We start from the raw sequence: 21,100 nt of genomic DNA, 5'->3' as shown, positions 1-21,100 counted from the left end.
TGTATTTTTTTTTCAATTTTTTAAATTGAAGTATAGTTGATTTACAATATTGTGTTAGTTTCAGGTGTACAGCAAAGTGATTCAGAGAGATATATATGTATATATATGTCTGTGTGTGTGTGTGTATATATATATATATATATATATATATTCTTTTTCAGATTGTTTTCCATTATAAAGTATTACAAGATGTTGAATATAGTTCCCTGTGCTATACAGCAGGTCCTTGTTGTTTATTTATTTTAGATATAATAGTGTGTATCTCTTAATCTCAAACTCCTAGTTTATCCCAACCCCACCCCCCTTCCCCTTTGGTAACCATAAGTTTGTTTTCTGTGTCTGTGAGTCTGCTTCTGTTTTGTAAAACATTCATTTGTATCTATTTTTAAGATTCCACAAATAAGTGATATCATATGATATTTGTCTTTCTCTGTCTGACTTACTTCACCTAGTATGATCATCTCTAGATCCATCCATGTTGCTGCAGATGTGAAGCCTGTATTTTTGATGGTGCTGTATTTCAAACAGCGTTGTTATGGATTGAACTGTGCGCCTCCTCTGCCCCTACATTCGTATGTTAAAGCCTTAACTCCCAATGTAATTGTTTTTGAGGACATGGTTTTTAAAGAGGTAATTAGGGTTTGTGAGGTCGTAAGGGTGGGACCCTAATCCACTATGACTGGTGTCCTTATAAGAAGTAGAAGGGACACCGGGAACGTGCACGCCATGTGCAAAGGCCTCGAGAAAAGGCCACATGAGACACAGCAAGAAGGCTGCCATCTGCAAGCCCAAGAGGGAGGCCTCCGGAGAAACTAACTCTGCTGATACCTTGACATTGGATTTCTAATCTCCAGAACTGTGAGAAAATAAATTTCTATTGGTAAGCTCCCTAGTGTGTGGTATTTTGCTATGGCAGCTGAGTGGACTAATATATGTATCAATCCACTTCTCTCTCAGTTCATGCTGTCAAATGCCTTTAGGAATTTTCAGCATTCATGTACCCACTTCTGTTGTGATCATCATGGTCTATCTTACAGAGGCAATAGAGGGCCCTATGGCTGGAGCACAGGTGCAGAGCCACACTGATTGGATTCAAATCCTGCCTCCGCCACTCTTTAGCTTTGTGATCTTCAGCAAGCTGTTTAACCTCTCTGGGCTTCCATTCGTTTATCTGTAAATTAAGGATCATAGTAGTACCAACCACAAAGGGCTGTTGAAAGGATTAAATAAATTAATCAGTGAAAACTGCTTAGAAGAGCACTTTATACATAGCAAATGCTCAATAAATTCTTCTCAAGATCATCCTTTCTGGTGTGTTCCTGTGTGGTTGTGGCCCCACTATATTCGAAGCATTATGAGGAAAACAATCACCTAGCACATATTTCATTCACCAAATATTTATTGAGCACTGACTCTGTGCCAGGCAGGGTCCCAGGCTTGGGGATCAATGATGAGTAAATGCAGACTCAGTTCCTGCTCTTAAAGTGCCTACAGTTGACATACCTTTGGTGGTACGCAAGTATTTGTTGAAATAAAAGGATTATACTTTTGTTGTGTCTGTAAATCCAGTCTTGGTAAGGTAGGCCAAAGAAAAAGAGCTAAGACTTTGGATTCAGAGAGATCTGAGTTTAAATTTTGGCTCAGTGACTTTCCAGCTGTGTGACTTTGGAGAAGTTTCTTCACTTTTCTATTCATCAGTTTTCTCATCTGTAAAATGAAGATCAAAGTGCTACCTCATAGGTTTGTTGTGAGGAATAAATCACAAAAAATGCCTAGTATTAAAACATCCCCTGCTCTTCTTCAGCCAGAGCTCTTGCTATGTGGGAATACCCCCTCTCTCTATCCCTCTAGAATTTCTATACTGTTAAAATGGAGCAAGATCTGAGGATCCAAAGTCTGGCACTAAACTATTCACTCATTCATTCACTCATTCATTCATTCACTTACTCTTTCATTCAACCAATACTCATCAAATTCCACCTATGGCTTAGGATTGTTCTAGCCAGTAGAAACATTGCAGTGGACAATCTAAACCCTTGCCATCAAGAAACTTACATTCTAAGTGAATACACACAATAACAAAATAAACAAATGGGTACCATAATTCATGTAACGTTAAATGCTATGAAGAAGATGGCAAATAAAACACAGCTCCTCAAATGGTAATGATTTTGGTTAGGATCACAGGAGGGGACCATGTCCTTGTATTTTGGTTGAGACATTCTCCAACATTCTTCTCTCTCTTATGTCACTTATGGGAAAGGACATGCTGATGAACATTGGCTGACTCCCAGGGCCCAGAAAATTCACGGGATACAGATTGATTTGAAGAGTCCTCACGCCTAGGTTATTCTTTAACATTTTGGGGGGGTTCCCAAAAATCTACAGCATATCAAGAGACTCATCGGCTCACTCTAGTTCAGGGGTAGAAGACCCAGCCTTGTCCTGAGAGAATGACCTTGGGGAGAATGTGAGCTTCCCAGTTCTGCAACAGAAGAGAAGAGCATCTGGGGTGACGTAGACAGATTGGTGCCCTTTCCGTCTCTTTATGGAGGAGGAGAGAATGGATTAGGAAAGATGAGATGCTAACTCTTGATCCTTCTTCTTCAAGAATCTGAAAGTTTGTGCTCTTAGTTCATTAATTACTTGTTTAATGCTAGTCTTCCCCAGTAGGTAATAAGATCCTGAGGCCGGTGACCACATCTGTCAGCCTTGTTCACTTTTGTACTTGATAAACATGTATCGAATTGAATGGAATCATGTATTCTTTAGGGATGTTACTAAATACTACTAAACCAGAATTACATTTGGAGGCTGCAGTTATTGCATAAGATGTTTATTGGATAAGCCCTGTCACAGGCTGGGGATTCCAGAAGGCAGAGTCAGAGAGGGAGTTTAACTTACAGGATGTTTATTTATTTATTTAAAAATTTTTTAAAAAATTAATTTATTTTTGTGTGTGTGTGGTACGTGGGCCTCTCACTGTTGCGGCCTCTCCCGTTGCGGAGCACAGGCTCCCGACGCGCAGGCTCAGCGGCCATGGCTCACGGGCCCAGCCGCTCCGCGGCATGTGGGATCCTCCCGGACCGGGGCACGAACCTGCGTCCCCTGCATCGGCAGGTGGACTCTCAACCACTGCGCCACCAGGGAAGCCCTCAGGATGTTTATTAAAGAATGCTCTTGGCATCAACATCCATGGAAGGGAGGGGAAAGGGAGAATGTTAGGGGGCTAGAGGGAGATGTCCTACTTTAATGAAGGTCCAGTAGGAGCCTCAGCTGACCCTGTGGGGAGCTTTGGAGCTAGAATACCTCCTCAGGGTTGTATTAGTTATTTATTGTTCAGTAACATTGACCCCAAAGCTTATCTCACATCCTCTGTGGGTCAGGGATCTGGGTGTGGCTTAACTGGATTTTCTGCTTCAGGACCTCTCACAAGGTTGCAGTCAGGTTGTCAGCTGGGGCTGTGGTCTCATCTGAAAGCTTGGCTTGGGAGAATCTGCTTCCAAGCCCACTCATGTATTTGTTGGCTGGATTCAGTTTCTCCCGGGCTATTAGTTCATCACAAGCTACTGGTAAAAGTCCTGCTCCATTCTTTGTGGGCCTCTGCATAGAGCATCTCACAAGAGAGTGAGCAGGATAAAGGGCAAGAGAGGGTTCCAAGAAGAGACACAGAGAGAGAGAGTGAGCTAGCAATATGGCAGTCATAGTCTTTGTAAGTTTGTCACAGATGTGACATCCCATCACTTTGCCATATTCTGTTTGTTAGAAGCAAGTCATTCAAGGAGAGGGGATTCCATCTGGGGCATGAACAGCCAGGGAGTGGGGACCACAGGGGCTGTCCTAAGTTGGGCTGAGATGGCCAGGCCTCTGTAGTCTTGCATGGATTGGTCACCGGATGTGGACCACATGAACAAAAGTGTGATCCTGGTGCCGTGGCTCTCTGCAGCAAAGGCAATACCTGAAGGCTGACAGTTGAAGGCTATCTGCTTACAGCACTTCCAGCAACTGGGGCAGGAAGTCCTTCACTGAAGGGAGATTGGAGAGGCACACTTCCAAATCCACCACAATCCCATTCCACATTCAGACTGCGGACAACCACATCCAGAGTTTGGCTTAGTAGAGGATCCTGTTGATCCATGTGTGGGAGGAAGAAAGGGAAAGAGAAACTATTTCTTTTTAGTGTCTGTATATACAAGGAATGATTCTGCTTAATTGTATTCCTTCCTTTTATTTTTCTCTTTTTTGACCCCTGGGTTGGAACTTTTTTTGAATGCTAAATAGAAGCTCTACCAGGGAATAAAGTTGTGATGTAACCATATATCACCCAGGCCATGAGAGTGAAGCCTAGGGCTGGGGCTCATTCAGCCACACTGCTCTCAGGGAAGTGTTTGAGGTTGCAACTCTGCAGGGCAAGAACAGTGCTGGACCCTGAGTTCTCCCTTAGCAACCTTCCCTCCCTATTATAAATCTCCCATCCCTTCTTTTCATTCTTCATTGCAAACTCACACCCTTGAATCGTGGACTCTCAGAAGCCAGTGGTGTAAGGCACCTTAGGGTTTCTCCAGAAGCACAGCCCTAAATGGGGGTTCTTCTGCAAGTGGGGGAGAATGCTCAGGAGAGTGAATCAGGCAGGGGGTAATGCTCGTAATCATGAGCACCCTCCTGGCCACTAGCTGCAGTCTCGTCCCACAGGATGCTCTGTAGCACTAGTACACCACAGAGTCGATTCTGCTGGGAGCTCAGGGGTCCAGCCTTTTGTATCTGTGTCAGCCAGTCAGTCATTGGCTGAGGTGTGCAGTGTGGGGCAAGGGGCTAGCTTTTTGTTTGCTAGAGGACAAATCTCCCAAGAAGGGAGCAGATAGCATTTACTAGCCAACAGTCTTCAGCCCCTGGGAAGACGGATGCACAGCTAGGAAAGACCTTGGGGTATGGGCTGGGGTGAGGCACTGATAGCACCCAGCACAATTCTTTCTTATGTTGAATCATTATCTTCTTTCCTCTAATTTTTGCTCCCGGGGTAAATTTTCTTTTATGGAGTAATGGAAAGAATAGGGCTGGGAATCACACAGATGTAGACTGGGATCTAATTCTCTTCCATTGGGAACTGGCTAACTTGGATAAATTATTTAAAGTCTCGAGCCTCAGTTTGCCTGTCTGGAAAATGGGTATGAAAACACTTACCTCATAGGGTTGTGGTAAGGGCTGAATGGTGATATTTGTGAAATGCTTATTGCAGTGCCTTTCCCTTCATTCCTCTCACTTGTCCCTCTTGTAGCTGTACAGAACAACCTCTTCTCCTCCTGGCACAGCCTTTCAGAGCCCTGAAGGCTGTCGTGCTGCTCCCCTTAGCCTTCTGCTTTCCTTATTAATGAACCCCTTTCTTCTTGCTCATGTGACAGCCCTCCAGAACCTGCAGTGTGCTCACTGCTGTCCTCTGGATGAGTTGTGGTTTATCACCTTCCTCTTATAAAGTGGTACCCAGAACTGAACACAGTCTCCTTCCCTGGGTGGCTTGACAGGTGGAGGGCAGCAGGTCTGCACTGTCTACTTTGTCATACCCTAAACTCTTAGAGATGCTATCCAAGATTGCATTTTCTTTTGACAACTTTAGATGCAGCCATTATAAGTAGCAAGAAGATGTAGAGCTCTCAGGGATACGCTAAAATATTGTCCCGACTCTTTCCCAGAAGTCTGTGGAGATCTTTGGGCTCCTCCTCCTTCTAGTTTCCTTGCGCAGGCAGCTGGGCTTCCAATCAACCTGGTATTGCACATTTCAGAGCCAGGTCCCATCCTTCCTGTATGTGTGTGTGTGGCAGCCCAGATTGTGGAGTTAAAATCAGTATCAGGAAGACTTTACAGTGATGACATAATGGGATCACTGGGAGCTTTTAAAGTTAGGCAAGCTGGCCTTGGAGGCCTGACACGCCTCTTAGAATCTCAGGAATGGGCATGTGTAGTTTGTACCAGCTCCCCAGGTAACTTACTGAGCTGTTGTCTCCACCTTGAGATTCACTGCTCTGCAGCTTCTGCTTCTGGAAATGGGAGCTTTCCTACCGAGGTGCTTATTCACCTGCAGATTGACCAGATGTTTTCATAAAGCCCTGAAGCATCTGAATCTCTTCCAGGACTCTAAAGCCTTAGCTCTCTCAAAGGACAAGTGGCATTTCCAGTGTGCCAACCTTTGTGATTTATGTTTGCTCCTTCCCCTTTCCTGACCCACCCCACTCCCATCAGATGCCTGGAGCCTGGGTGGGCTCCCTGAATATGCAGGCCTTTCTCTCTCCCCCCACCAATGCCCTCCAGCTCCATCCCTGGAGAGGAATCTCTCACTTTTTAAAGAATTGTAGAAGAGGTAACATTTCCAGAGTAATAAATCTTTGCTCTGTGTGTGTGGGCATGCGTGTGTGCATATGTGTGTCTGAAATCTGTGCTGTGTGTGTTTTTCTGTGGGTCTGCAGAGAGGAGGACAGAGCTGATAGCATTAAAGGGGTTTTAAATTTCTGAAAAGTCAAGACCACAAGAGGGAAGGACACATTCAAGAAAGCAAGAGGGAGGGGATGTCAAACTGCTGGGAGAAAGAGGTTGAAGCTGAGGGAAGGGGCGCGCTGGGCAGAGAGTGTCCCCAGTTTGATCTGCTGCCCTGGTGTACCTGTGTATAGCTCTGCGTCAGCCACACAAGGTCAGAACGAGCTGCCCTCCCCCTTACTGGGTACAGTCTCCTAGCTGCTTTGGGGGAGGTGGAAGGGACTCCTGGTTATCCTTGTGTGTGCTTAGCCCCTACACCCCGATCTGTCAGCCACTGGCCTTTGTTTTCTTAGATGCTACCTTGTATTTCCTCTCTCCTCTCCAGAGGAAATGACCAGAAGAGAACCTCGGAGAAGACTCTGAATCAAGCTTAACTTTCCAGTTTTCTGAAAAGTTGTGAATGAAAACAAAACTCTTCCAACCGACAACCAATGAGTTCACTAACCAGCCCCAAACAGAGCCCAGATGTGTGGGGATGGCAAAATCGCTGGGCTGTAATCCAGTTTATTGGCTCTTGTTCTCGTGGGTGTGAGTGAGATTGGGTGCGGTCGAGGTCAGCCAGGGGACAAAGTTAATTTTGATGGGGGGGGGCCTATGGGAAGCAGGGGACTCTCACCGGGCCACAGGATTGCTAATGATTGAACATGGACCACCCTTGGGTCCTCATGATTGAGTAGAGAGGAGCAATATTGATGATTGAAATCTACTTAGAGTTCTTCAACCTTATTTTAACCTCCCCTCCCACACAAACGAATATGATGAAAGAAAGACACCAAAAGATGTCTCCATAGACATCATGCGTCTGGCTGTTCAGTCAGGTCCAGGGAAGATGTTGAGGTCCTATTAATGTGCAGACTCTGCAAAGAGTCCTTATCTTTCTAACAAGTGGGATATTTCTGCCAGTGTGAATTCAGGCAGAGGGGGAGTGGAGGGAAGGACGGAGGGCTAAAAGGAGGGAAGACTAAGGATGTATTTTGGGTTATATTGCTAAAAAGAAGATGTGGGATCAGAGACAGAATGAGAGTGCAGTGGGGAAGGAGAACACACTTCCTGAGCTGGGAAGAGGCCAACAGGTCCAACTAGGTATCCAGAAATGGAAACTTCTGTCCAAGCCAACCAGATGGGCCACTGCCTGTGAGAAGGATTTCAAGCTGGAGGAGTAGATTGAGGCTCAACAGCAAAAGTCCTTGCTTCTTCAGGCACAGAAGAGGCTGGCGTAGCACGCAGGGCTCAGCTTAGGCTGAGAGGGAGGTCGGGTGGGTGGACGGTGAAGTCCCCAAACTGCAGCCTGAGGTGAACTGGTGGGCTGGGAGAGGTGACACAAGAAAATTCCAGAAAGGGTTTGTTCAGTGCTTTGAACCTATGCAATGGTGGCTAAGTCACGTGGTATTGTATGTATTGTGACTTTGCCTCAGTTGCACAGAATTGTGGCCTTAGATTCTGAGCATGTCATGATGAGAACGTACATGGAGAAAGTTATGAGAGGTCTTACCCCAAGCACGTTGTCTATGAAAGGTCACCTGCCCTCAATCTTCGTTCTTCCAACTTCTTTCCACTTTGGATCCTTGGGTGATGGCAAAATGTTATCCAAGGCAGGGGTCATAGGAAACGTGTTTGAGGAAATCTTCTGGCTTAGAGAGGCAGTTTTTATCCCAGCTTTGATTCAACCAGAGTTTTTGCAGAGCTCTCATGATACTGCTAGATTTGTTGCTTCGAGTCGCATCTCTTTTTACTTCTTTCCATGGTCAACACCCAAGATGCTCACCTATTACAACACCTGGTATGTGCCAGGCGCTGCACTAGGCTACTGGGGATGGGGTGGCAATGAACAAGACAAACACAAAAGGTAGCGAACAAGTGCCAGGTAGGCCTGAAAATGATCAGAGTTTGCTGGGTTGATACTCAGTTAAAATAAACTATATTAACTATCTCATAAATGGGGGAACTACCAGTTAGTTCCATGCAACAGTGGCCCCATGAGAATGTAAGCCTAATGTTGCCAAATCTTCCAGTTTTTCAAGAGAAATGGGAACAGTGTCCACAAGTTGGAAATCACCTCTGGTTCATTCACTCATTCAACAAATGTTTATCAAACACCTGGCCTCTGCCAGTTACTGTGGTACAGTGGTAAATGAGACCCATAAGGCCCTCCCTTTATGGAACTCATTCTAGAGGGGGAAGTTGATATGTTTATGTAGACATAGATAAGGAAACCACCCAATGCATACTTTGGGATAAGGATACATGCTGTGAAGGAACTAGAACAGGGGGACAGGGTAGAGGGATGTGGAGGGGTGGCCTCTCTGAAAAGGTGAGTGACCTGCCTGATGAGAAGGAGGTTGATACATACAAATCTGAAGGAGAAAGCATTTCAGGCAGGGGGAAAATGTAAGGAAGCCCCAGGGCTTCATATGTTCAGGAACTGAAAGATGGTGGGGTGGGTGGTGTGCACAAAGCAGGGTGGGAGACGTGAAAAGGTTTCTGAGAAAAGTCAATCTTGCCAAGCATTTCTTTTGTTACTTTAAGGTGTGTTCTGGCCTCCTTTAAAGGCTCCTGGAAGCCACGGGTACAGAGATCTAGTGTCTTCATGGTGCAGTGAGGCAGACCCCCTGCAGAAGGAGCTGGGATAAGCCTGCTTAGGGTTCGGACCCATCTTTCCTCAAGCATGTGGGGACTTTCTTCCCATAGCCCATGTCTCCACCTCAGGCGTTGTAGGCTTAGGGAGACAGAGACAGAAAGGCATTCCATGAGTAGACTCAACCTTCTGAACTGGTTTTAGTGAGATTTGCATTTAGGTTCAGATGTGTGGCCTTGTGGCTGTGGAGGTTCCAGTGGCCGCCATATTGTTTCAGAGGAGGATCCCATGGCCTCTGGGACAGCTCTGTTTTGAAGGCACAAGTTTCTGGCTTCTATTTTAGAGAGGTAATTTTTCCTGAGATGCTCATTATTTATGGATTCCAGATCAGTGTCCAGTCTGAAAACATATGAAGCTGATTGGTATGTGGGGAGAGCAGCTTGGGAGAGGTGGGTCTGCAAGCAGAAGTGTGTAAAATCACCTCACCCAGGGGAGGGGGGGTGGGGCATTCAGGCTACAAATCAAGCCCAGGTGTCCCCCTGCCTGGGAGAAGAGCTGGGTTCTCTGGGCCTGTGTTCCTCAATAAGGTTGTCTCTATCAGAGAGCTAGGTCAAAGTCATTTAAAAAATGTTATAGAAACCATATGTGTGTGCAAAAATGTACTGCCTTTTTAAAAAAAAATTCTTTATTGGAGTATAATTGCTTTACAATGGTGTGTTAGTTTCTGCTGTATAACAAAGTGAATCAGCTATACATATACATATATTCCCTCCCTCTTGCCTCTCCCTCCCACCCTCTCCATCCCACCCCTCTAGGTGGTCACAAAGCACTGAGCTGATCTCCCTGTGCTATGCTGCTTTTTCCCACTAGCTACCTATTTTACGTTTGGTAGTGTATATATGTCACTGCCACTCTCTTACTTTGTCCCAGCTTCCCCTTCCCCTTCCCCTGTGTCTTCAAGTCCATTCTCTACAATTGCATCTTTATTTCTGTCCTGCCCCTAGGTTCTTCAGAACCATTTTTTTTTTAGATTCCATATATATGTGTTAGCATATGGTATTTGTTTTTCTCTTTCTGATTTACTTCACTCTGTATGACAATCTCTAGGTCCATCCACCTCACTACAAATAACTCAGTTGCATTTCTTTTTAAGGTTGAGTAATATTCCATTGTATATATATGCCACATCTTCTTTATCGTCAAAGCAATCCTGAGAAAGGAAAATGGAGCTGGAGGAATCAGACTCCCTAACTTCAGACTATACTACAAAGCTACAGTAATCAAGGCAGTATGGTACTGGCACAAAAACAGAAATATAGATCAATGGAACAGGACAGAAAGCCCAGACATAAACCCATGCACATATGGTCACCTTATCTTTGATAAAGGAGGCAAGACTATACAATGGAGAAAAGACAGCCTCTTCAATAAGTGGTGCTGGGAAAACTGGACAGCTACATGTAAAAGAATGAAATTAGAACACTCCCTAACACCATATACAAAAATAAACTCAAAATGGATTAAAGACCTAAATGTAAGGTCAGACACTATAAAACTCTTAGAGGAAAACATAGGCAGAACACTCGATGACATTAATCACAGCAAGATCCTTTTTAACCCACCTCCTAGAGAAATGGAAATAAAAACAAAAATAAACAAATGGGACCTAATGAAACTTAAAAGCTTTTGCACAGCAAAGGAAACCATAAACAAGACAAAAAGACAACCCTCAGAATGGAAGAAAATGTTTGCAATAGAAGCAACTGACAAAGGAATAATCTCCAAAATATACAAGCAGCTCATGCAGCTCAATATCAAAAAACAAACAACTCAATTCAAAAATGGGTAGAAGACCTAAATAGACATTTCTCCAAAGGAGATATACAGATTGCCAACAAACACATTATTAGAGAAATGCAAATCAAAACTATAATGAGGTATCACCTCACACGGGTCAGAATGGCCATCATCAAAAAAATCTACAAACAATAAATGCTGGAGAGGGTGTGGAGAAAAGGGAACCCTCTTGCACTGTTGGTGGGAATGTAAATTGATACAGCCACTATGGAGAATAGTATGGAGTTTCCTTAAAAAACTAAAAATAGAATTACCATACGACCCAGCAATCCCACTACTGGGCATATACGCTGACTCATAATTCAAAAAGAGTCATATACCACAATGTTCATTGCAGCTCTATTTACAATAGCCAGGACATGGAAGCAACCTAAGTGTCTATCAACAGATGAGTGTATTGCCTTTTTTCCCTCCTCCTGTGGCTTGTAAAATTTGTTGCCCTTTTCCTTGGAGCTTTTATGAATTGGAAACAGTGTGATTCTTGGAGGGAGAGGATTAATTTTCACGCAGCACAAATGCAGCAAAAGTGGAGATTCATTGCAGGAATGAATTGTGGACTTTTAAACAACAGTCCCTTTTAAACTGATGGCATTTAGGGACTTACTTGTCACTATAATGAGCCAGGCAGTCCCAGAATGTAAAATATTCCTATAAGTTTTATGGTCTGCCCAAAAGAAAACTGCCTTAACATTTGATTTACCAAGTTTATTTTTCTTCCCATTGGTATAATTCTACATCAGAGCTCTCAAGGTCCCAGGTTCAAAACCAGCCATTTTAACTTTTGTTGATTGCATCCTTAACAATAGAGGGATGGGGCTTCCCTGGTGGCGCAGCGGTTGAGAATCCGCCTGCCCATGCAGGGGACATGGGTTTGTGCCCCAGTCCGGGAAGATCCCACATGCCGTGGAGCGGCTGGGCCCGTGAGCCATGGCGGCTGAGCCTGCGCATCCGGAGTCTGTGCTCCGCAAAGGGAGAGGCCACAACGGTGAGAGGCCCACGTACCACAAAAACAAAACAAAACAAACAAACAAAAAAGATAATAGAGGGACGACTTCTTCCCCCAACCTCTTTCCTGGGCTTTTGGGAGATAATACCTATGTCTATACTATTATTCTTGCTGGACTTTGAGATACATGAGCAAGCACATCCCTTTTTCCTGCTTGAGACAGGTTGATTTTTGTTTTTGTTGTCATTTGCAACTCAAGGAATCCTAAAAGTCATAGGACTTATCACCAAAATGGTGATAAATAAGATTCGCCTCCAGTTAGCGGATTCAGAAGGCCCAGCAAGAACGTGTGGTGTCATTGTGTGCATTAACAATATTTCCTTATTTTTTGTATTCTTGATGCTCTGGTATCTATTTCTTCATTGCTTGGGGAGGGACTGCCCTTCCCAGGGCCAGCAGGTCTTAGCAATAGCAAAGGACTTACCCAGAAACATGCTTTTCAAATGCAAACTAAACAATCCAGAGCCCATACTCTAAACCAGTGGTGCCCAACCCGTTAGGAATGGGGCTGCACAGTAGGAAGTGAGCTGTGGCTGAGTGAGTGAAGCTTCATCTGACACTTCCTATCACTCCCCATCGCTCGCATTACCTCCTGAATCATCTCCCTGCCACCAGCCGTGTCTTCCATGAAACCGGTCCCTGGTGCCAAGAAGGTTGGGGGCTGCTGCTCTAAACCACCTCTTCTATCTGGCTCTTATACTCTAGGAGGCAATATTCCTCTGTCCTCTTTACCCAGGGCCAGGCACTGGATAAGTAGAGAGAGGCCCAATACCCAAGAACCCACTGAAATTATTCGAACTAGGGAATCCTAAGCCTACTTACCCTGTCCTGCCTTGTGTTTCTAGTGGAAGACACAATAAAGCTCTCACCCACCCCTTTCCCCTTGTTCCTTTTGCTCCCTGATGGACCCTGATGCTCCCCTGCATGGCCCTGAATGATGTATCAGCCTCCTTCCTCCTGGGTGTTGTGAGTGATAGACTATTTTTTTCACTAGAGGTCATCTCCTGATCTGTTGGCCTCACCATACCTGAAAAATAATAAAATCTGCTTTTAAAACATTGCCATAGGGCTTCCCTGGTGGCACAGTGGTTGAGAGACTGCCTGCCGATGCAGGGGACACGGGTTCGTGCCCCGGTCCGGGAAGATCCCACATGCCGTGGAGTGGCTGGGCCTGTGGGCCATGGCTGCTGAGCCTACGCGTTCGGAGCCTGCGCTCCGCAACGGGAGAGGCCACAGCAGTGAGAGGTCCGCATACCACAAAAGAAAAAAAAAAAAACAAAAAACATTGCCATTAATTTCAGATATTGCAGTAGGTATACTGTGGATGCCAGATAAGGACATTTTCATGAATATTCTGGGGGGGAAGGAGCAGGGAATGCCTGTTGTTAAATTCCCTTTTGCTTTTGTTCAGAGGGTGTTAATGAGCATCAAAGCCATTTATCTTACAAAGGTTGCACAGCAATAGGTAATGATGGTTGGGGTCCTGTGCTCTTTGTTGGATTAGTTGTATTTTACCTTCTACTTTTAGTGGAGGTGGCAGGGAAGTGGAGAAAGTTCTAAATAAGTGCAAATGGTGATGCACAAGCTTTATGGTTCTGTTTTTTATCCTAGCAGCCCTCTGAGGTTACAAACATGGTAGAAAAACATTACATCAATTTGTAGCACAGATTTTAAAATATCTGTTCTCATCTAAGAATCTTTTTGAATCAGTAAATGGTGTAGGAGACAGAATAGTGTCATCATTCGTCTGCTTCCCACCCCCTCCAAGAAAAAAAACCCCAGTATATCCAAATCCTCTACTTTGTTCTATTGACTGGTCCCTTGAATCCGTTTTAGGGCTGTTAAGACTAATAGGCCAAACAGAGTAGGGAAATCAGGAGCTTGGTGTACCATTCAGAGTTCTAAGCACATGATCACCTAATCTGGAGAGCTGAAATCGAGTTCATTCATTCTCACATTCATTCATTTGTAATGGGATGCCTATGGAGCTTGAATGTTAAATTTTTTAAAGCTGGAAAATTAATATTTTGGTTATTGCAAGAAACTTCTGAATTATCTTTGTATAAAAACTCTGTGACAGGGGCTTCCCTGGTGGCGCAGTGGTTGAGAATCCGCCTGCCGATGAAGGGGACACGGGTTCGTGCCCCGGTCCGGGAAGATCCCACGTGCCGCAGAGCGGCTGGGCCCGTGAGCCACGGCCGCTGAGCCTGCGCATCCGGAGCCTGTGCTCCGCAACGGGAGAGGCCACAACAGTGAGAGGCCCGAGTACCGCAAAAAAACCACAACAACTCTGTGACAGTCTGGGCCCTTGGTGTTAAGAAAAAGAAACCAAGGCTGAGTAACTTAGGCTGACAATGAAAGTTTTGACGGATAATGGAAGGATATCCGCTCACAGAAGTGACGGGGAAAGCTGAAGAAAGAACTCAGCTAGGAGACTGGGCAGAAGCCAGTCAGTCCAGGATGTGGGAGCATCACTTCAGGACATTGCTGCCATTGCTAGACTTGACTGCTACGGGACACAGCTACCACCACTGGACCAAGCCCCTTTTGTTGGTCTCCTTCTACTCCTTGATTCACTGCCTTGTATGTTTGACTACGGTGGACACAGGACTTGTGATATTGTGATTTATAATAAGAAATAGATATTTGGTTTTGTCTTGTTCTTGGCACAGAGCTCCTAAAACCCTTGGTGTTTCCTTAATGGTGAGAGTGGTAAAGGTGTCTTTTGCTATGTTAATGAGATGACTTTTGGGAAGCACCTACTAACCTAGGGATGGGGGCTGTTGCCAGGGGAACCAACCACGTGATTCATTAGAGGGTTGGACTATTCAGTCCCACTCCTGACCTTCAGGGAGGGGAGAGGGGCTGGACCATAAAACCCAAAAGAATTGGGTTCAGAGAGCTTCCAGGTTGGTGAACAGGTGGAGGTGCTGGGAGAATGATGCATCCAGAGAGCATGGAAACTCTGCCCTTTCCCACATATCTTGCATCTCTTCTCTCTGGCTGTTCCTGAGTTGTATCTTTTTATAATAGACCAGTAATGTAGTAAATAAAGTGTTTCTCAGAGTTCTGTGAGTTAGTCTAGCAAAATAGTCAAACCCAAGGAGGGGGCTGTGGGAACTTCTGACCTATAGTCAGTGAGTCAGAAGCACAGAAGACAACTTGGACATGCTTTTGGTGTCTGAAACAGGAACGGGGCAGTGTCGTAGGACTGAGCTCTTAACCTGTGGGATCTGAGGCTATCTCTAGGTATGTAGTGTCAGAACTGAGTTAATTGTTTGGTGGTGTTGGGAGAAACACACATATCGGAGGGCTATCTATATATTGCTGGGTCAGAGCACATACAACATTCTATAGGACAGAGTGTTGTTTCCACCTAGCACCGTAACTGAGGATTCAGTAGGCCATTGCACCATTCCATAACTGTCTCTGGGTAATGGGGTACACTATAGGGACGTTGAACTCTATGGACGTTAGTGATATTGACTGATTTCTTTCCTTATAAAGTGAACAACTTGGTCAGAAAAAATATTCTATGGGACATAATTGTGTATACAATAATGCATACAATAAATCCACTAATGGATATACCGGCAGAATCATGATGGATGATGCAGATAAAGCAAATGCATATTAAAAAATCCGTCTCTTCTGGTGAGAACAAATTGATTCCCCTCCATAATGGGAGAGGCCTAATATAAACGATGTCTACAATCTTGTCTCCTGGGGGTACAGTGCCCCGTCAGGATTCTGAGTCGGGTGCTGCTGAGGAGTTGAAAGAGGTTATCTTTCACTTTTTTTTTCAATCGAATGGGAGCATTTGTCTCTCTCAGCAGATTATGATGATGCTGATAGAATGGGAAGTACTCTGGAGACAAGGAGAAAGATGATATGGGAGAGAGAGGTTATGACTGTAGGAGTGGAGTCCTTCGAGGAGATGAGTAGGGAGAAATCCAGCGTAAAGGGATGGGTTGGCTAAGACAGGACCAGGCAGGGACAGTGCCTTCATTTCAACAGGAGGGAAGGGAGAGCAGGGGGGTACAGGTGTTTCTCATTTGCTCCTATTTTTGCAGTGAAATGAAACCTGAAGTTATCACCTAAAAGTGGAGATGGGGAGAAGAGCTATTGGGGGACATAACAAAGTTATTGAGGAGAGACAAAATGGTGTAAAATGATGTCTTGAAAAGAAGGGAAGCAAATGTTCAATGGAAACATTGTATGATTGCCAGGCAGATTGCATGATCATGAGTTTTTCTCTTTGTAAGTCTAGCTGCACACTGCGGGCATGGAGCTGGAAGAATCCCGGCTATCTCACAGAATTAGTGGAGAAACCAGGTGTGGAAAATAGGCAGTGACCACTGGAGGCTCAGCAGAAGGGAACGTTGAGGTCGGGGTGTGGCCACTGGTGTACGATGCTGCTGCCACCACGTCCGGTTGCCAATGGACACAGTCACCATTGGAGCCTATAGCCACTGCATATGGGTTCCAGGGCTATACAACTTGGACAGCCACCACAGAGCTAACCTGACTTGTTCATGATTGAAAGTACTGGCTGGGGCTGGACCAGGATCACCACTAGCCCAAACAGAACCTTCTGTAAATTCCTCTGCCAGAGTTTTGTTATAGCAAACATACTAATCAAGGATCACTACGATGGGCATGGCACGCCCTGGAGTTGAGCGGTGGTGTGAAAGCAAAGAGCGGCCGTCCTGGACTTGTGCATGTCCTTGATTTGGTTGCCAAGGTGTGGGAAGAATGAGAATCACTCATGTTTAGCTCTTCTGGACCTGCACAAGGGGGTTCCCTCAAACTGGGAAGGAGCTTTGGATCCTGCTCAGCAGTCAGATGAAAATGTCCAATACCCTTCCATAGTTTAGATAAGTCCTTTTTTAAAATTTTATTTTATTGAAGTATAGTTGAGTTACAATGTTGTGTTCATTTCTACTGTACAACAAAGTGATTCAGTCATACATATATATACTTTTTCATATTCTTTTCCATTATGGTTTATCACAGGACATTGAATATAGGTCCCTGTGTAGCACCGTGTTGTTTATCCATCCTATATATAATAGTTTGTATCTGCTAATCCCAAACTCCCAATCCATCGCTCCTCTACCTACCCTCCACCTTGGCAACCACTAGTCTGTTCTCTATGTCTGTGAGTCTGTTCCTGTTTTGTAGATAAGTTCATTTGTGTCATATTTTAGATTCCACATATAAGCAATATCATATGGTATTTGTCTTTCTCTTTCTGACTTACTTCACTTAGTATGATAATCTCCAGGTTCATCCCTGTTGCTGCAATGGCATTATTTCATTCCTTTTTATGGCTGAGTAGTATTCCATTGTAGATATGTACCACTAGATAAGTCCTTTTAATCAGTCAAACATAAGGCACAAACCTACCCTTAATGTATTGAAAGACACCTGAAGTAACAAAGTAAATCATAAAGAAATTCTCTAGACTGAGATATTCAGTCTTCTATTAATGTGAGTTGAGTGTGTCTTTAGCAGTTAGATGTTTCCCACTTAATCCTGGAATTGTGTTGCCCTATGTTGGAACATTACTGTTTCTTCTTGGGAGATATGGGTGTCTTTTTGACCCAGATTTGTTCACAGAGGACTGGGCTGTGCCAGGAGGGATGATGTGCTTGACTTTTCCTTTTTTTTTTTTACTCCAGAGGAATGACTATGAAAAGTGCCAGGACTGGGCTTAGCTCAGTGTTACCTGGGCTGTTGTAGTGAAGACCCTCAATGCTCTTATTTCCGATTGAATAAACCCACATTTTAGAAATTGTTGATAAATATGCTGATTGTTTTGGGGAGCAATCGGGGCCAAGTTGCACCATGTTCCTGAAGAAGATGATGTTTCCACTGTCACTCATCCTGGGGTGGGAGATGAGATGGGAGGGAGGATTTTACGGTCATTCTTTTGTCTGAAACTGGAATGGGGCCAGGTCTTTGGGCAGAGAAAGACCTGGAGATTCTTATGGGGGCTGAGCTCCCACCTCCCCCCTTATTCCACCAAATGGAAATACCAAATATGGGAGAGATAGGCAGAGATATGAAGTCAAATATAGGCCAGGAGACCATAGGAGTGTGTATGTTCACTAGCAGATGTGAGGTCACTTGGTCTCTCAGAGTCTTTGGTAACAGTTCTGTTAAGTGCTATAAACCTGCTCTTAGCAGTGTATTGGGCAACTCGAACGGGGGTTCACACCTGAGTTGAAATTATATGGAGTGAGCAACAACAAGCCAATTAAAAGATGGTGAGAGGTAACCTGGAGGATGGTTGATGGAAGAGTTAGATGTCCACCAGATTTGTGGAACACATTATCCTTCCTTGGGAATGCCCAGAAATTCCTTGACAGAAGGAAATCTGAAAAAATAAGGCATTCCTCCAAATCCACGAGATGTGGGCTTGGATTATTTGTGTTAGAGCTTTAAAGAAAAATGCCATCTTGAAGGTGAGAGAGCTTGGGGACATGGAGGTGGCACATTTAATAAATTCATACTTTTATTGAACTTCTAATATATGGCAGGCATGGTTTTTGAGCACATGAGATAGACAATTAAAGAAGATATAGTTCTTATGCTCCCCAAACTCTGGGGAGGAAACTAGTCTAGTAACTCACCAATCATAGTTCATTGCAATGTGTTTTATATAAACACCTAGCATGGGATCTCAGATTACCTTGTCATGGCAAGGGAGGTAAAGTCTCTAAAGTTAGGTCATACCCAACTTCTAAGAGTTAGATTTCGTCATCTTCCCCATCCTTGTCTCCTCCAGCAGATTTTCTGCAGCATTCACTTGAGCTGATACTGGCCATGGTGCAATGCAGCCACATTAGTATTCTAGTCATACTCAGAGCTTCCCCTTCTCTGGCTGTGATCTATGGCTATCTGCAGCTTTGGTGTTGCACTCACAAGGGCATCACAGGGCTGTAAGGGGACTTTCTACCCCCCAGAAGAGGGTGTAGAGCAGACCCAGAAGTCTCCTTTTCCTTCGGGAGATCTTAGGGACAAGGGCCAGAGTTCAATATCAGTGAGACCTGTAGAGGATCCTGCAAAGGAAACTTCCCTAATTTACAAAAGATAATAGTTGTCATTTATTGGGTCCCATTATGCAACAAATACTTTTCATATGCTGTCTCATTTAGTCCTCAACAGCACTGCAACTCCATGAGATGGGTGAAAAAAGTGAAGACCAGAGAGTTTAACCAAATTGTTCAAGGTCACAGCACAAGTAATTAAAAGAGAATCGGAATTTAAATTTTTATTTTTCTGAACCAAAGCCTTAAGACAGCATTTCTCAACCAGAGCTGAATTTATCCCTAGAAGACATTTGATAATGTCTGGAGACATGTTTGATTATTAAGACAGGGAGGATGCTAATGGCATCTAGTGGGTAGAAGTCAGGGATGCTGCTAAACATCCTACAATGCCCAGAACACTCTCCTGTTATGGGCTGAATTTGTCTCTCCAAAAGAAATTATGTTGAAGTTCTAATCGTCAGTACCTCAGAATGTGACTTTATTTGGAAATAGGGTTGTCACATTTGTAATTAGTTAAGATGATGTCATACTGGAGTAGGTGGACCTCCAATGTGACTGGTACCCTTATAAGAAGATGGCTATGTGAAAATACAGAGACACAGAGAGAACCACGGGAAGATGGAAGCATGTATTGGAGTGATGCATTTCTCCAGGCATCGACAAGCCAAGGAATACCAAGGCTTGCCGGCTGTCAACAGAAGCTAGGAGAGAGCCATGGAATAGATTCTCCCTCACAGCTCTTATAAAGAACCAACCCTGCTGACACCTTGATTTTGGATTTCTGGCCTCCAGAACTATGAGAGAATAAATCTCTGTTGTTTTAAGCCACCCAGTTTGTGGCAGTTTTTCTTATAGTAGCTCTAGCAAACCAATACACTCTCACAACAAAGAATTATCCAGTCCAAAATGTCAATATCGCCACTCTCACAACAAAGAATTATCCAGTCCAAAATGTCAATATCGCCACCGCTGAGAAACCCTGCCTTAAGAGAACACTGTGCTTCCCTGCTTTTAATAAGTAACAAGAGTTCCTGACCCCTTCCTTCTCTTTACAGGGGCCATGAACATTCTAGGGCAGGTTGGGAGCACCTAGGCCTATACCCAGAACAGGGGGAGAGTAGGTTGTTTTAGAGAGTAAAAGCCTATCTCTTAAAATGTTTAACACAGTTAGTCCATCTGGCAGCTTAATTAGCCTTGATCCGTGTCAGGAGTGAGTGGTCCTGGCTGGAGCTAGGCTGATGCATTGTGATATTGTTTTCATAGAGCAAGACCCCGGGACTCTTCCCAGCTTGGGTTGAAAATCTCTGGCTTTCAGTACGTGGCCAGGTGGTCTGAAGTTTCCTCTACAATGTCGCATTCTATTTTATTAGTCACCGTCTTCCTTACAAGGCTTAAGACTGTGTTTTACTCCAACCCAAGAGTGGTATTTCTTGAGAATTGGAAAAGAAAACATTCCCCCAAATTGTAACCAGAAAAGCTGTGTGGTGGGAAGACCAATCTTCCTCAAAGCACATGAACAAAACCATCAGGGCAGTTTGCTGATTCATTATCTAGTAAAGTATTATTGTCGCAAAATGTGTTGTCCCAGAGCCTAGATAGTCCATTCATCACTTGGGTGTCAAACCCATTTCAGTAATGAGCCCGGCATTTGCTTTGGTTTCCTCATGTTCTGGTTTAGTAAGTTGAATAATAAAGGTAATATTTCCTGCTTGAGCTTAGCGGGGCCTACCTTGCTCTATGAGCAAGAATATTTTAAATGACATTGTGTATCCAGGCAAAGATGCAAAACGCAAAACACAGAACACCTACCCCAAATGGTAGGTAGCTCGCATGGACAAAGAAGCTAGTACCTCTCAAAACAGGTACAGAGACTTTAAAAATGGATTCTTTTTATCTACTGAGGATACTTTGAGGTAAGTTCCATATGGTTCTACAATGAGCTGTGACTCATGAGAAATAGAGCAATGGTCAATGAGAAGTGGACTTTCCAGGAACGGTACTCCCAGATTGCTTAGAGAAAAGTGAAGATGACCTTGACCCTGTTAACATACACTGCATTGGAAGAGCTGTTTCAGCTGG

The sequence above is a fragment of the Kogia breviceps genome, chromosome 1, assembly GCF_026419965.1.
Source record: "Kogia breviceps isolate mKogBre1 chromosome 1, mKogBre1 haplotype 1, whole genome shotgun sequence".
Classification (NCBI taxonomy): Eukaryota; Metazoa; Chordata; class Mammalia; order Artiodactyla; family Physeteridae; genus Kogia; species Kogia breviceps.
This window is presented reverse-complemented; position numbering follows the sequence as displayed.